At 41.3% G+C, this 16,260-nt stretch overlaps 1 long non-coding RNA gene across 1 annotated transcript; it reads left to right on the top strand.

Moving 5' to 3' along the window:
• Nucleotides 1–6,295: 6,295 nt before the first annotated feature.
• Nucleotides 6,296–9,568, top strand: LOC139583528 (uncharacterized). Its single transcript, XR_011676566.1, has 2 exons — nucleotides 6,296–7,202; nucleotides 7,734–9,568. It is a non-coding gene; the product is annotated as an uncharacterized lncRNA (long non-coding RNA).
• The last annotated feature ends 6,692 nt before the right edge of the window (nucleotides 9,569–16,260 follow it).

Below are 16,260 nucleotides of genomic sequence, written 5' to 3'. Positions count from 1 at the left end.
TGCCAGCCATGTAACGTACTTAAGTAAAAAATAGTTTAAAGTACCACTTAAGTAGTTTTTTGGGGAGTCTGTACTTTACTATTTATATTTTTCTCTGCTTTTACTTCACTACAATCCTAAAGAAAATTATGGACTTTTTACTCCATACATTTTCCCTGACACTAGTTACAATTTGAATGCTTAGCAGTGCAGGAAAAATATCAAATTCGCACACTTATCAAGAGACTCACTAAACATAAATGCTTCCTTTGTAAATTATGTCTAAATGTTGGAGTTGCCACTAGCTGTCAAAAAAGTTATAAAAAAGGAAATTGTGCCATCTGGTTTGCTAAATATAAGGAATTTGATGTATAGCGTTTACTTTTACTTTGTACTTTTACTCAAGAATGACAATTGAGTACACCACTGTACTTAAGTACATTTAAATCTTATACTTTTAGACTTTTACTCAAGTAGTATTTTACTGGGTTACTTTTACTTGAGTCATTTTATATTAAGGTATCTTTACTTTTTACTCAAGTATGACACCTCTTCCCACTGCCAGACACTTGGCTTTGGAAACGCCAAGCGGATGCTTCACATTTATACATCCAGTGAAATATTTTCAATGAACAGAAATATCTGTCTCATTGTTCTATCTGTGGTAGTAGTGTCTACAGTATGCACAAAACATTCAATATTTTCATTTTACAAACCACATCTCATGTGTTCTATAGCCCTCAAATTCAATTCTGAACCTCAAAGCCAGTTCCACTGCTTTTTTTCATTGTTCCCCTCAAGGTTATTATAGTAAACTAGAACTGAAACTAAAACCAATGATGAATTATTAGCATGAGGTTGTAAGTAACAAGAACATTTTCCAGAACATAGATATATCTGATATTGGCAGAAAGCTTATATTCCTGTTAATCTAACTGCACTGTCCAATTAACAGTAGCTATTACAGTGAAAGAATACCATGCTATTGTTTGAGGAGAGTGCACAGTTTTGAACTTGAAAAGTTTTTAATAAACAAATTAGGCACATTTGGGCAGTCTTGATACAAACATTTTAACAAAGATGCAATGGTTCATCGGATCAGTCTAAAACTTGGCGCATACACTGCTGCCATCTAGTGGCCAAAATCTAAATTGCACCTGGGTTGGAATAATACATTATGGCCTTTCTCTTGCATTTCAAAGATGGTACAAAAAAATGTTTTTTTTCTTTCTTTGTATTATCTTTTACCAGATCTAATGTGTTATACACTGCTCAAAAAAATAAAGGGAACACTAAAATAACACATCCTAGATCTGAATGAATGAAATATTCTTATTAAATACTTTTTTCTTTACATAGTTGAATGTGCTTACAACAAAATCACACAAAAATGATCAATGGAAATCAACTTTATCAACCCATGGAGGACTGGATTTGGAGTCACACTCAAAATTAAAGTGGAAAACCACACTACAGGCTGATCCAACTTTGATGTAATGTCCTTAAAACAAGTCAAAATGAGGCTCAGTAGTGTGTGTGGCCTCCACGTGCCTGTATGACCTCCCTACAACGCCTGGGCATGCTCCTGATGAGGTGGCGGATGGTCTCCTGAGGGATCTCCTCCCAGACCTGGACTAAAGCATCCGCCAACTCCTGGACAGTCTGTGGTGCAACGTGGCGTCGGTGGATGGAGCGAGACATGATGTCCCAGATGTGCTCAATTGTATTCAGGTCTGGGGAACGGGCGGGCCAGTCCATAGCATCAATGCCTTCCTCTTGCAGGAACTGCTGACACACTTCAGCCACATGAGGTCTAGCATTGTCTTGCATTAGGAGGAACCCAGGGCCAACCGCACCAGCATATAGTCTCACAAGGGGTCTGAGGATCTCATCTCGGTACCTAATGGCAGTCAGGCTACCTCTGGCGAGCACATGGAGGGCTGTGCGGCCCCACAAAGAAATGCCACCCCACACCATGACTGACCCACCGCCAAACCGGTCATGCTGGAGGATGTTGCAGGCAGCAGAACGTTCTCCACGACGTCTCCAGACTCTGTCACGTCTGTCACATGTGCTCAGTGTGAACCTGCTTTCATCTGTGAAGAGCACAGGGCGCCAGTGGCGAATTTGCCAATCTTGGTGTTCTCTGGCAAATGCCAAACGTCCTGCACGGTGTTGGGCTGAAAGCACAACCCCCACCTGTGGACGTCGGGCCCTCATACCACCCTCATGGAGTCTGTTTCTGACCGTTTGAGCAGACACATGCACATTTGTGGCCTGCGGGAGGTCATTTTGCAGGGCTCTGGCAGTGCTCCACCTGCTCCTCCTTGCACAAAGGCGGAGGTAGCGGTCCTGCTGCTGGGTTGTTGCCCTCCTACGGCCTCCTCCACGTCTCCTGATGTACTGGCCTGTCTCCTGGTAGCGCCTCCATGCTCTGGACACTACGCTGACAGACACAGCAAACCTTCTTGCCACAGCTCGCATTGATGTGCCATCCTGGATGAGCTGCACTACCTGAGCCACTTGTGTGGGTTGTAGACTCCGTCTCATGCTACCACTAGAGTGAAAGCACCGCCAGCATTCAAGTGACCAAAACATCAGCCAGGAAGCATAGGAACTGAGAAGTGGTCTCTGGTCACCACCTGCAAAACCACTCCTTTATTGGGGGTGTCTTGCTAATTGCCTATAATTTCCACCTTTTGTCTATTCCATTTGCACAACAGCATGTGAAATGTATTGTCAATCAGTGTTGCTTCCTAAGTGGACAGTTTGATTTCACAGAAGTGTGATTGACTTGGAGTTACATTGTGTTGTTTAAGTGTTCCCTTTATTTTTTGAGCAGTGTATTTTCCTAAATTCTTCACATTTCCACAAGTGTTTCCTTTCAAATGGTATCAAGAATATGCATATCCTTGCTTCAGGGCCTGAGCTACAGGCAGTTAGATTTGGGTACGTCATTTTAGGCGAATATTAAAAAAAGGTTCCGATCCTTAAGAGGTTTTTTAAGATAGACTTTAAAATTGAAAGGTAGACTCAGCTAGATGATGTTGCCACAAGCAGCAGCCAGATAGTGGGATCGTTTGAGTAGTAAGGCTAAAGCAACTGACTGTAGACGATCGTCGGGGAGTGGTTTTCCAAAAGCAAGGCTCAGATCAACATGGCATTAGGCAGGTTTCCATTGACACAGGTTTATTCTACAAAAGCAATTTCGCAAAAAAAACATTGCGACTTGTGTAATGGAAACGACATATAGGAGACATTTTCTAAAGACAGACAACATTTTTATGAGTTCGACAGGTAGATTTTTTTTATTTCTTTATTGCAACAAATGATGATGGAGACTGTGTTTTTTAGATAAATTATGATTGCCGAATATGTAACTATAAGCTCCACTCCACATTTAATTCAAAATGCCTACTGCTTGTAAAATAGAAAAAAATTCTATAAAAATAATGTTTCTTTGCAGGACAAGGATTATCCTGACTTTCAAGAATGCCTGAATTGCTTTTCTGGTTGGCTATTAAGTTTCACCATCCAATTATTTCAAATCTACAGGAATGCAAGTTTCACCATGGCACTGCCTGTGGAAATTTAAGTTACAGCCTTATTCTAAAATGTATTAAATAGTTTTTTCGCCTCATACAATACCCCATAATGACAAAGCAAAACAGGCATTTTTGAAAATGTATTAAAAAAAATGGAAATATGACATTTAAATAACTATTCAGACCCTTTACTCAGGACTTTGTTGAATCACCTTTTGCAGCGATTACTGCCTTGAGTCTTCTTGGGTATGACACTACAAGCTTGGCACACCTGTATTTGGGGAGTTTCTCCCGTTCTTCTCTGCAGATCCTCTCAAGCTCTGTCAGGTTGGATGGGGAGCGTCGCTGCACAGCTATTTTCAGGTCTCTCCAGAGATGTTAGATTGGGTTCAAGTCCGGGCTCTGGCTGGGCCACTCGTGGACATTTAGAGACTTGTTCCGAAGCAACTCCTGCGTTGTCCTGTTGGAAGATGAACCTTCGCCCCAGTCTGAGGTCCTGAGTTTCTGGAGCAGGTTTTCATCAAGAATCTCTGTACTTTGCTCCATTCATCTTTCCCTCGATCCTGACTAATCTCCCAGTCCTTGCTGCTAAAAAACATCCCCACAACATGATGCTGCCACCACCATGCTTCACTGTAGGGATGGTGCCAGGTTTCCTCAAGATGTGACGCATGGCATTCAGGCCAAAGAGTTCAATCTTGGTTTCATCAGTCCAGAGAATCTAGTTTCTCATGGGCTGAGAATTCTTTAGGTGCCACTTGGCAAACTCCAAGCGGGCCGTCATGTGCCTTTTACAGAGGAGTGGCTTCCATCTGGCCACTCTACCATAAAGGCCTGATTGGTGGAGTGCTGCAGAGATGGTTGTCCTTCTTGAAGGTTCTCCCATCTCCACAGAGGAACTCTAGAGCTCTGTCAGATTGACCATCGGGTTCTTGGTCACCTCCCTGAGAAAGGTCCTTCTCCCCCGATTGCTCAGTTTGGCCAGGCAGCCAGCTGTAGGAAGAGTCTTGGTAGTTCTGAACTTCTTCCTTTTAAGGAAAATGGAGTCCACTGTATTCTTGGGGACCTTCAATCACGCAGTATTTTTTTGGTACCATTCCCCAGATCTGTGCCTCTACACAATCCTGTCTTGGAGCTCTATGGACAATTCCTTCGACCTAATGGCTTGGTTATGGCTCTGACTTGCACTGTCAACCGTGTGACCTTATATAGACAGGTGTGTGCCTTTTACCACAGGTGGACTCCAATCAAGTTGTAGAAACATCTCAAGGATGATCAATGGAAACAGGATGCACCTGAGCTCAAGTTCGAGTCTCATAGCAAAGGGTATGAATACTTGTGTAAATAAGGTATTTCTGGTTTTTATTCATGTGCAAAAATGTCTAAAACCTGTTTTCACTTTGTCATTATGGGGTATTGTGTGTAGATTGATGAGGAAAACATTTTATTTAATCCGAATGCACTGTATATTAGTCAATTACTGCGTTCTATCCATGCTGGCTTTCGCGGGCTACCTCAGATATGAAACAGCTAGGTAGGAGGGCATACAGGCTGTCGCCAATTTATTAATTTGGCTTAAATGGTAATGGAAACATTTGTGTGACTTCATTATGTCCACCAGTATTTATCAACACAAGACAGTTAAATGGAAATGCACCCTTGCAGGCAATTGTCGCATCTATTTTCAATGCAAACTTTTTAAATGTCGACAATAAATCATTGTACATTATTTATAATGAGGCATACCTGGAGAAAATTGGACCTATCTGAAATGAAAATGGATGGCCCTCCCTTCAGTAACATATATATATTTTACCCTCCCTTAACACTCGAAAAATAATTTGTGACCCTCCCCTATACCCAAAATATTAACTAAAACATAAAGTGGATAGCAGAGAACATGCATACTGTTTACCCTCACTCCTAGGACAGATCAGAGCCTTAGATAGGCCTACTGCATGCCGTTTTAGAAACGGATCTTCGTAATGTAAGCATTACATGGTAAAGTAGCTAGAAGGTTGTGGTTTCGCAGACCACGCGGACAATGATAGTGTAACGATAGTCATTTTCTTCCTCCTCCTCGGACGAGGAGAGGCGAGAAGGATCGGACCAATACGCAGAGTGGTTAGTTTCCATAGTGATTTAATATATAACAAAACAATATGCGATACAAAATAACTACCGTGACAGTCCCGCGTGGCGAAACACTGACACAAGAACAAACACCCACCAAAACACACGTGAAACCCCGGCTGCCTAAGTATGATTCTCAATCAGGGACAACGATTGACAGCTGCCTCTGATTGAGAATCATACCAGGCCGAACACACAAAATCCCAACATAAAAATCACACATCGACAACCCACCCAACTCACGACCTGACCATACTAAATAAACACAAAAACAAGGGAAAACAGGTCAGGAACGTGACAGATAGGGATGAAAAATCTTTATTATAATAAAATCACTGCATTAATCTATCATCTTATTTGCGGTTTGAGAAAAAAATAGCCTTTTATAAACGCATTTCATGCAATTCTACATCATTTTACATAACTAGCAGAATCTGTTATAATACCACAACAGAGCATGACAACTAATGAGCAGCACCAGAGATGTTTTGATTTCTATACAAGCTATTGTTAAAAAAAATAGGATAGTCTAAGTTTGGGACCGTGCTAAAGTTGTCAACTGTAAAAATTGAGCACAACAGAACCAGTTACAACTGAAGTATCTGATCATCAATGAATTGAAGAAAAAGCATTATATATAATTTTCAAATTTATTATTTTATTCCATGATATTGTTGTTACAAAATAGATTTGTGTTGACTGTGAATATGGCATGGGAATGTAAGAGTATCTTCTAGCCCTTTCATGCGTGAGTTCCAAATATCTCTAACGGCCGCCCCAGCGTGAGTTGTTTTATGCACGTGATGTTAGAACGTTCTCTCTAATTCCAGAATGTGATTGTTATGTAACAGTACATTTAATCTGCGCTGCCCTCAAACCAAAGCACGCCGCCTGTTTTATTTGTCAATTTTAAATTATTTTCTAAACAGTTTTTTATTTTATAATAACAGTTTGAAATGAGGTGTGTTCCGCCTCATTCATTCACATAAAAGTAGTCATTTTTACTTTTGCGGACCAATAAATTTTTGGGACATTTCTGACCCGGACAAAATTCCCCAAACACTTCTCAATTGTTTGTGCAGTTCAAGTCTGCAGACATTTACTCATCTGCCGTCCTGCATACACGTGTTCATATTTTCCACCTGTCGCCTGCATCGCAATCAAAGTTGTTTTCGTTACCAATAATAACTTTGGAAATGAGTGCGTTTCTATCAAAGTGCCTTATTACGTTATAATAGTTTCTGCATGTCGTGTTATGTCGTTTCTACTGTAGCATCATGCTTTTGTGTATATTCCTTATAACCGCGGACACGCGATGTAACGTTACTAATTTCATAACATGTATGGTGTTATACTCAATGCTTAGGTATCTAACTACAGTCTTATTAGCTCTGGAAAACAATGCTAATTGCGTCACGGATGTATTAGCATGTGTTGTATGTTGAAGCTACCCTGGCCTTTTGACTCCCAAGTGGCACAGCGTCTCAGTGCTAGAGGCGTCACTACAGACACCCATCTTCAAATCCAGACTGCGTTTCTATCAAAGTAAGTGCCTAATTACGTTATAATAGTTTCTGTGTCGTGTTATACCGTTTCTACTGTAGCTCACTGTGTGTATGGAGCATAATATATTTGTGTATATTCCTTATAACCGCGGACACGCTAGGTAACGTTACTCATGTTACTCACCTTTTATGGTGTTATATTCAATCGTGCTTATGTAGCTAGTTACATTATTCTATTAACTCTGTAAAACAATGCTAAATGCGTCAGAAGTATTGGCATGTTGTATTTTGACGCTACCCTGGAAAAATATCTTATACCACTTGGTCGTTTTCTGAGTGCATTCCACAAAGCTGTTTATCATGTCGGCCTTATCCACTGCCCTCATTTTGAGGTAATAGTCAAGCACGCAGTCTGGTTTGATCTTTCTCTGTCTGGTTTGTTTCTCTGTCTGGTTTGTTTCTCTCCCGTCAGGTGGTTCACCTTCCCTGTGGCCGACATGGTTGAGGTAATAGTCAAGTACGCAGTCTGGTTTGATGTTTCTCTGTCTGGTTTGTTTCTCTCTCCCGTCAGGTGGTCCACCTTCCCTGTGGCCGACATGGTTGCTGTATGGACAGTGGAGAGGACATGGACGTCTCGTTTGTCATGGCACATTACTGCCAGCTGTTGACATCTCTTGTTTTGTATAACGGGTCATTTAGGATGGCAGTAGCGTTGATGATGAAATGCAGTCATAGCAGCAGAACTAGAAAGCAGTCTTCGGAAAAGAGGGTGGCAAAGAAGGGAGTTGCAAACATAGGATCTCTGCTCCAGTATTCTCTTAGGGAGTTCTTCTTTACTGTCACCAGGAATGTATACATTTCACTAATTGTGGTTGTCCCCCCACTCCTGGTGTAACAGTATAACTTTACGTCCGTCCCCTCGCCCATACCCGGGCGCGAACCAGGGACCCTCTGCACACATCAACAACAGTCACCCACGAAGCATCGTTACCCATCGCTCCACAAAAGCCGCGGCCCTTGCTGAGCAAGGGGAACCACTACTTCAAGGTTTCAGAGCAAGTGACGTAACTGATTGAAACGCTATTAGCGCGTACCCGCTAACTAGCTAGCCATTTCACATCCGTTACACTGGCTCTCTCTTATCCTGTAGCTCCAAGGCATAGCGATTGGTCTCTACTATGTCTCCCACCAGCTCCTCTGTCAGAAACAACTTGAAGCAGTCTGCCTCAGATGGAAATGGCAAGGGGCGTTGCACTCCAGACTGGGACTCATCAACACAATCAGCAGGGCCAGGAGGGGTGAAATGGCTGGCAGCCTTCCAGCTACCACAGAACTCCTGTACTTCATCCACTGTCAGTCTGCCACCATCACCACCAGCATCTTCTAATGGAACTGGGACTTTGTCAGTGGACAAGGGGTCCTCAGATTCAGTGTTCTCAATGGCTACAAGGTTGGGGGGCAGCTCCTCACTGTCAGAATCTGATTCCTGACTTTCAGACTCAAAATCTCCAGAATTTCCACATTTGTGAGTTGTCTCCTTTTGAAAGTTATTGCTAATGCTACAGCTTAGCTCACTATCTACATACATAAACAACAACACTGAATGGTTTAGAGTGAGAGGGTACGTGGTTGACTGCCGGCACACGCCACTTGTCTCAATAAATCACTATCAGAAAATGTTTTGTGTGGCAATTATTTGTGTATTTACTGTTTTATTCACATGTTTTCAATTCTATGTGACAAATCATGCATTCCGATTCTTGCATAGATTGTAATGGGCACATATGTGTGTAAAATACTTTTTTGAAGGTTGTACTGATTATGATGAGCTAAGCTAATTCCAGCTGTGTAGCCATGTTTGTTGACATACAATGCATTCTGGGTTTCACGTAATCGTCTGTTTGACCAAAGATGATATAACAAAATGAGGGGAGTAAGAGTTCACTCATTTTTTGAGGACTTCCGGAAATGAAGGGTGGGATGTGAACGACAGTGATTGACACACACCTCCAACATGCATACTATAAACAGACCAAACTCATCTTGTCTTCTCTTATTATCTTCGGTTTCTGTGAGGAACAAATGCATGGCTGCGCGCTGAAACTAATCGTCGGATTACTTTCGATTTCAAAAGTGTTTTACCTAATTATTTCGATCAATGGTGAGCTCACCCGTGATGTGATTAATTATACATAATAATTGCTATTAGCTAATTCATATTGTAGTTTATGTCACCCGAGAGTTAGAAAATATTACTGCTTGTGTTGGGTCAATCTTTCCTCAGTTAGCGCTTGGACAAATGTAGCCTACATTTTTCCGGTTAGGATGATTGTGTTATGCTATATATACTTCTGTGAATATCTGAACATTGCATCCCAAAATAAACTGCTCACATTCTGGACATAACTTTGTAAGGACTGTGTTTGTGTAAATAGTTTCTGAAAAAAGTGTGTCCAGCTCAAATGCTGATTGTTGCGTCATTCGAAACTGGCCGTTCTAAATGAACGTTCTAAATGAGTGTTCTAATCACACGGGTGTGATCGTACGCTTCAGGGACCACTGTAGAACGATCACACCCGTGTGATGGTACGTGTGAAAGGGCTAGGCTAAATTAGAATGCATATCTCATCACATGATCCTAAATGCGAAATGTATAGGAATGTTGCTGAAATGCTGAGCACTGCTGCCGCAGGGGTATTCAACTCTAGCGCTCTAGCGCAGGGGTATTCAACTCTTACTTTACGAAGTCCGGAGCCTGCTGGTTTTCTGTTCTACCTGATATTTAATTGCAAGCACCTGGTGTCCCAGGTCTAAATCAGTCCCTGGTTAGAGGGGAACAATGAAAAAATGCAGTGGAACGGCTTCGAGGTCCAGAGTTGAGTTTGAGGGCTCTAGCGTGTAACAAATGCTTCACAATTTATTTAATAAATGGTAGTCTATAGCCTTGAAATAATTATAATATATAAATAATTCATTTTTGTGCCTTGGTAGGCTACGTGGCTTGATCCTGACTGATTTAGAGTTAGTATGTTGTTTAATAGCCTGCTGAAATATTGATTGTCAATTAATAGTGACAGAATCACATTTATCTCCTTGACTATAGGTTGTAACGCAGCCTCTGCATGTCATAGAGACAAACCAAATATATTCTATATGCAACAGAGTCACGTCTTTCCACGACATTTTACAGCTTGTTTCTAGCATGAAGAATTGCGGACAAAAGCATTGTTATACACTAAGTGTACAAAATATTAGGAACACCTTCCTAATATTGAGTTGCACCCCCTTTTGCCCTCAGAAAGTGTTCCACAGGGATGCTGGCCCATGTTGACCCGAATGCTTCCCACAGTTGTGTCAAATTGGTTGGAAGTCCTTTGGCTGGTGGACCATTCTTGATACACACAGGAAACTGTTAAGCGTGAAAAACCCAGCAGCGTTGCAGTTCTTGACACACTCAAAACTACACATGGAACCTACTACCATATGCCGTTCAAAGGCACTTCAATATGTTGTCTTGCCCATTCACCCTCTGAATGGCACACATACACAACCCATGTCTCAACGGTCTCCTCCCCTTCATCTACACTGATTGAAGTGGATTTAACATTAATAAGGGATCATATACTCATTCCAAAATCATGGGCATTAATATGAAGATGGTTCCCCCTTTGCTGCTACAACAGCCTCCATTCTTCTGGGAAGGTGTTCCACTAGATGTTGGAACATTGCTGCAGGAACTTGCTTCCATTCAACCACAAGAGCATTAGTGAGGTCGGCCACTGATGTTGGGTGATTAGGCCTGGCTCACAGTTGGAGTTCCAATTCATCCCAAAGGTGTTCGATGGGGTTGAGGTCAGGGCTCTGTGCAGGTCAGTTAAGTTATTTCACACCGATCTCGACACACCATTTCTGTATGGACCTCGTTGTGCATGGGGGCATTGTCATGCTGAAACAGGAAAGGGCTTTTCCCAAACTGTTGCCACAAAGTTGGAATCACAAAATCGTCTAGAATGTCATTGTATGCTGTAGCATTAAGATTTCCCTTCACTGGAACTAAGGGGCCTAGCCCGAACCATGAAAAACAGCCCCAGACTATTTTTCATCCTCCACCAAACTTTACAGTTGGCAGTATGCATTCGGGCAGGTAGCGTTCTCCTGGCATCTGCCAAACCCAGATTTGCCTGCCAGACTGACAGATGTTGAAACGTGATTCACCACTTCAGAGAATGCGTTTCCACTGCTCCAGAGTCCAATGGCGGCGAGCTTTACACCATATATCGTTGTGCATGGGCGACGGCGCTTGGCATTGCGCATGGTGATCTTAGGCTTGTGCGCGGCTGCTCGGCCATGGAAACCCATTTCATGAAGCTCCTGACGAACGGAGAGCTTGATTCCAGAGGTAGTTTGGAACTCGGTCGTGAGTGTTGCAACTGAGGACAGATGATATTTACACGCTACCCACTTCAGCACTCGGCGGTCCCATTCTGTGAGCTTGTGTGTACTACCACTTCGCGGCTGAGCCATTTCCACTTCATAATAACATCACTTACAGTTGACTGGGGCAGCTCTAGCTGGGCATACATTTGAAGAAGTTACTTGTTGGAAAGGTGGCATCCTATGACGGTGCCATGTTGAAAGTCACTGAGCTCTTCAGTAAGTCCATTCTACTGCCAATGTTTGGCTATGGAGATTTTATGGCGGTGTACTCAATTTTATTCACCTGTCAGCAACAGATGTTGCTGAAACAGCCAAATCCACACATTTTTAGGGTTGTCCACATACTTTTGTATATATAGTGTAACCATTTTCTTTAACAAAAGCCACAATACCTTCACACACCCCCCCAACTCGAGTCCTGGTTTTAACTTAACACACCAACACCAAGATACCACTTAATAACCACTTAACATCACTGACACCAAGATATTTAAGGAGTGCATGGTGACTGAAGGAATTGGCTGACAAAATCTATAGATTTCAGACTATAATTTTGTCTGTCAAACAGGTTGGCCGACCTCTTATTTCTTGAATAGGAAGAAATTGGCTCCAACACAAAGCCCTCTTGATGTTAGTAGCCTAAAGTCAAATTAAAAATTAAGATAGTAATGTAAGTTATGTCAATTACTAGAATATGGCTTATTGTGAGGTCAATAACTCTGATAAATAGCTTCATTATGGTCAACGAAACACTGTTTTTATTTTAAATCAATTACAGCAGTAGCAAGCTTATCTCCAGTCCTCCTCATCTTCACGCTCTCCGTCTGACACAGATATAGCATTTTTTGGACAAATAAAATATTTTTGGAAGAAGCCTTTTATTGCCTCCTGAAGTGCCACCATACACAGCACAGCCATTGGTTAGGCAGCACTAAAGGGTTCACATCAGCAAGAGCAGGGAAGGGCTTGTGATTGTGATAGCCTATCCATTGGCGTGTGTAATGCGGTGTAACCTAGTTTTATATACACCATCCCAGCAGCGCAAAAACTTGGGAAGGAAGTACTTTAAAAATATATAACTTTGGCCTGTGCTTCTCCGAGCATACTCTTTGTATAGTCTAGGCCTATATATAGGCTATGGATCATTTAATTGAGCACTTGATATTGCGCGCTCAGCAGAGAATCGGGGATGAGGTGCAGCATCGGGCACACAGATATATAATATGCAACTAATTCTTAAACACTGAGCAATATGACATTTAATTGATTAACAACAGGGTTGGGTCGGTTTCTTTCTAAATGTAATCCGTTACAGTTACGTAACTTTTGGATTACCCAAACTCAGTAACGTAATCTGATTACATTCAGGGCTCCAGAGTGGTGCAGTGGTCTAAGGCACTGCATCTCAGTGCTAGAGGTGTCACTACAGACCCTGGTTCGATCCCAGGCTGAATCACAATCGGCCGTGATTGGGAGTCCCATAGGGCGGCGCACAATTGGCCCAGCTTCGTCCGGGTTAGGGTTTGGCCGTCATTGTAAATAAGAATTTGTTCTGAACTGACTTGCTTAGTTAAATAAAAATCTAAAATACTTTTAGATTACTTTCCCCTTAAGAAGCATTAAAAAAATACCAACATTTATGTTACCAATTGAACGACATCTATTGCAGGATAAATCTATGTTAAAGTTTACATAGCTGGCCATATATGGATGTTACATTTTAAGATGGCTTCTTCTAACCCATCGCTTTCTACTACATATAATAATACAATCAAATTATATCTTTATATTAAAAACCAAAGTCTATCAGAATTACAGTCATTCCAATAAATGTTATACCCCTTGATCTTCAAGAATAGGACTTGTAGATATGGTCGTATAGATTAGCCAAATTGTTTTACCTGAGCATAACTCCAAAAACGAAGGACTTATTAGCCAGCCCTACTGTGTTGTTTAGGATTTTCTTGTCATGGAGGACAGATTGGGCTCATTGATTTGAGTTTAAAAATAAATGCTGCGCTCATGGAATGGCATGCTTTCAGCACTACTGAAAAGTACTTTTGTCGTGTGAAAAATGAATGTCGTATGCTGCATTTGCTATAGGCTTATTGTTTAACTTTTTGTTGGTGACACTTTCATATCTTGATAATATGCAGCTGTTTAAAGGGCAAATCCACAGATGAAACAATAACAAAACGGACGCCCCGACTCTGTTTTGGTTAAAAGCTGAGGGATGGGCCTGGAGAAATGTAACCACTCTCAGATTAATAGACAGAGCAATGGATATATATACAGTTGAAGTCAGAAGTTTACATACACATTATCCAAATACATTTAAACTCAGTTTTTCACAATTCCTGACTTTAATCATTATAAAAATTCCCTGTCTTAGGTCAGTTAGGATCACCACTTTATTTTTAAAATGTGAAATGTCAGAATAATAGTAGAGAGAATTATTTATTTCAGCTTTTATTTCTTTCATCACATTCCTAGTGGGTCAGAAGTTTACATACACTCAATTAGTATTTGGTAGCACTGCCTTTAAATTGTTTAACTTGAGTCAAACGTTTCGGGTAGCCTTTCACAAGCTTCCCACAAAAAGTTGGGTGAATTTTGGCCCATTTCTCCTGACAGAGCTGGTGTAACTGAGTCAGGTTTGTAGGCCTCCTTCCTCGCACACACTTTTTCAGTTCTGCCCACAGATTTTCTATAGGATTAAGGTCAGGGCTTTGTGATGGCCACTCCAATACCTTGACTTTGTTGTCCTTAAGCCATTTTTCCACAACTTTGGAAGTATGCTTGGGGTCATTGTCCACTTGGAAGACCCATTTGCAACCAAGCTTTAACTTCCTGACTGATGTCTTGAGATGTTGCTTCAATATATCCACATAATTTTCCTGCCACATAATGCCATCTATTTTCTGAAGTGCACCAGTCCCTCCTGCAGCAAAGCACCCCCACAACATGATGCTGCAACCCCCGTGCTTCACGGTTGGGATGGTGTTCTTCGGCTTGCAAGCGTCCCCCTTTTTCCTCCAAACATAACGATGGTCATTATGGCCAAACAGCTCAATTTTTAAAAATCAGACCAGAGAACATTTCTCCAAAAAGTATGATATTTTTCCCCATGTGCAGTTGCAAACCGTAATCTGGCTTTTTTATGGTGGTTTTGGAGCAGTGGCTTCTTCCTTGCTGAGCGCCCTTTCAGGTCGTGTCAATATAGGACTCGTTTAACTGTGGATATAGTTCGTTTTGTACCTGTTTCCTCCAGCATCTTCACAAGGTCCTTTGCTGTTGTTCTGGGATTGATTTGCACTTTTCGCACAAAAGTACGTTCATCTCTAGGAGACAGAACGCGTCTCCTTCCTGAGTGGTATGACGGCTGCGTGGTCCCATTGTGTTTATACTTGCATACTATTGTTTGTACAGATGAATGTGGTACCTTCAGTCATTTGGAAACTGCTCCCAAGGATGAACGAGACTTGTGGAGGTCTACAATTTTTTTTCTGAGGTCTTGGCTGATTTATTTAGATTTTCCCATGATGTCAAGCAAAGAGGCAATGTGTTTGAAGGTAGGCCTTGAAATACATCCACAGGTACACCTCCAATTGACTCAAATGATCAATTAGCCTATCAGAAGCTTCTAAAGCCATGACATAATTTTCTGGAATTTTACAAGCTGTTTAAAAGCTTAGTCAACTTATTGTATGTAAACTTCTGACTCACTGGAATTGCGATACAATAGTCTTGGCTGATTTATTTAGATTTTCCCATGATGTCAAGCAAAGAGGCACTGTGTTTGAAGGTAGGCCTTGAAATACATCCACAGGTACACCTCCAATTGACTCAAATGATCAATTAGCCTATCAGAAGCTTCTAAAGCCATGACATAATTTTCTGGAATTTTACAAGCTGTTTAAAAGCTTAGTCAACTTATTGTATGTAAACTTCTGACTCACTGGAATTGCGATATAATGAGTTATAAGTGAAATAATCTGTCTGTAAACAATTGTTGGAAAAATTACTTGTGTCATGCACAAAGTAGATGTCCTAACCGACTTGCCAAAGCTGTAGGTTGTTAACAAAAAATTTGTGGAGTGGTTGAAAAACGAGTTTTAATGACTCCAACCTCAGTGTATGTAAACTTCCGACTTCAACTGTATATATATATAATTTACAAGTCCAAAAATTGATGTAGCAACTACAGATCGCCCCTTTAAGTAAATCAATAGTGTGTGAGTTTGAGCGTGTCCATTAGGCATGTTTTTTTTTATCAGCATGAATTATATTGAGCAATAAAAGCCTCACTTTTATTCCATAGGCTGGGATCCACACATTTCGATTTGTGAACAGCCATCCACAACAACCACAATCCATAAGGCACAAATAGCTAAATGAGAGAGCAGCAATGTGATTCACATCAATGCGCTATGCAGTGGCGATTTTAGCAAAAAAATAGGTGGGATGCTTGCCAGCAAAGCCACGACACTAAACAATACATTAATTGCACTATAACCTTGACAAACGGTATCCACAAACTGTTAAAGCTGTCCCAACACCTTACCACTGCTACACCTGGCTATCAGCGGAGCCTTGTCTGGCAGTGAAACAGTTCATTCAGCCTCATTTACTGCCTTTAAAAAAAACATAGCTGATATGGC

Source organism: Salvelinus alpinus, chromosome 8 (genome assembly GCF_045679555.1).
Source record: "Salvelinus alpinus chromosome 8, SLU_Salpinus.1, whole genome shotgun sequence".
Lineage (NCBI taxonomy): Eukaryota > Metazoa > Chordata > Actinopteri > Salmoniformes > Salmonidae > Salvelinus > Salvelinus alpinus.
This window is presented reverse-complemented; position numbering and strand designations above follow the sequence as displayed.